At 36.3% G+C, this 1,582-nt stretch overlaps 1 long non-coding RNA gene across 1 annotated transcript in view; it reads left to right on the plus strand.

Moving 5' to 3' along the window:
* The window catches only part of LOC109291626, a 4,338-nt gene extending 3,173 nt beyond the window's left edge, over positions 1–1,165 (plus strand). Inside the window, exon 2 of the long non-coding RNA XR_002095918.1 lies at positions 1,034–1,165. This is a non-coding gene — a long non-coding RNA (uncharacterized LOC109291626). The remainder of the gene's footprint in view (positions 1–1,033) is intronic.
* Positions 1,166–1,582: the final 417 nt, after the last annotated feature.

Here is a 1,582-nt window from a genome sequence, read left to right on the forward strand (position 1 = left end):
ATGTCCGCCTTGGCCTTCCTAACAGCTCGCCTACAGGCCCGAGCAGAGGAGGTATTCTCCTCTTTGGAGATTTCACCCCCCTTCCACTGGGCGTACGCCGCCTTTTTGGCAAGCATGCAATCCCGGATGCCCTTGGTGAGCCAGGGGGGCTTACGGACACTCCTGCCCCCCTTGCTTCTTGTCGGGATGGACACCCCTTGTCGAGATGGACACCCCTTTATAATATATATATTAAAAAAAAAATGCTTTTATATTTACACTGCATAATTCTATACTGGTGAAAAGCTATTTGACACTATATGGAAAAGATGGACCTGACATATTTTAAAGTGTATCTTTAAAAAGTTACTAAGTGATGTTACATCTCATAGGAAAGATCTTTATTGTCATTAAGTTTACAGCTAGGATGTGGATATAATGAATTCTCATCTTGCATAAGATGCAGTGTTTAATGAGTTTTATTCCTGCCTCCACTTAACAGCTCAGAGTTGAGTAACTGTACCTTACTGTCTATTAAACTCTGATTAGTTTAAATATATTTGAGTTAGCTGACTGTTATTCCAGGTCTTCTGCCAAGGGCTGATGATGAGAGCCAAGTCTGATGATTAATCTGAGGGCAAAGATTAATCAAGTCTGAGGGTAAAGATATTTCTTAGTAAACAGGGAAGCTTCAGATGTCAAGTTAACATGGTGTGTATCCCGTTAAAATAGGATGCACCAGCAACACTTGAGAATTCAAGAGAGAACTTGCTTTGAAAGAAGCAAGCAGCTTTATTAAACTCTATTAATGATCCTGGTAGATAATTTTTGTATTTAAATTAATGTCTTGCTTCCAGAGAAAGCAGCATTACTGTGCTTTGACCGATGATGCAAAGAGATTTACATGAGCCGAACATCTGCGATTTCCTGACTACTGACCTTCTAAATAAGACTTTTTTTTTTGTTAGAATTACATTAGTTGCAGCTCTAATAGTTGGGATTTTTTCTGCAAAAAGGCAGCTGTTTGAATTAAATTCCTTCTCTGTCCTTGCAGGGTCTTCATTTTGGTGCCTATTGGATATTGTTCCCATAAAGAATGAGAAGGGAGATGTAGTACTCTTTCTGGCCTCTTTCAAAGATATAACAGATACAAAAGTGAAGATTGCTGTTGAAGACAAAAAAGAAGGTTTGTATGGTTTCCAGAAAACACTTATATTTCAACATTTGTGATAGACCTGCATGTAATTCTGCATAAAATGGAGAGAATTCATTTGAGGTTCTTTTTTGTAAAAGTCAAAAGAATACATTCACTTAGTACTTTGGGGATTATCTCAGTATCCAAAATCAGGGAGAAACCACATGGAAGAATCAATAGAAAGTTGTGAGTTTTCTTGTTTAAATGAGTTTGTGTTGTTTAAATAAGTTGTGAGTTTTTTTTCTTGTTTAAACGAGTTGTGAGTTTTCTTGCTCATAGTTCTATAAACTTTGAGTAATCTCTTTAGAGAAAAGAGTATTTTGCAATTCAGAATTAAACTGAGAACCAAAAAAAATTCTCATATTTTAAAGTGATTTTTTTTTTTTTTTTTTTTTGTGGAGTGTTCAG

This window comes from Gavialis gangeticus, unplaced genomic scaffold, assembly GCF_001723915.1.
Source record: "Gavialis gangeticus isolate Ggan-Ray unplaced genomic scaffold, GavGan_comp1, whole genome shotgun sequence".
NCBI lineage: Eukaryota > Metazoa > Chordata > Crocodylia > Gavialidae > Gavialis > Gavialis gangeticus.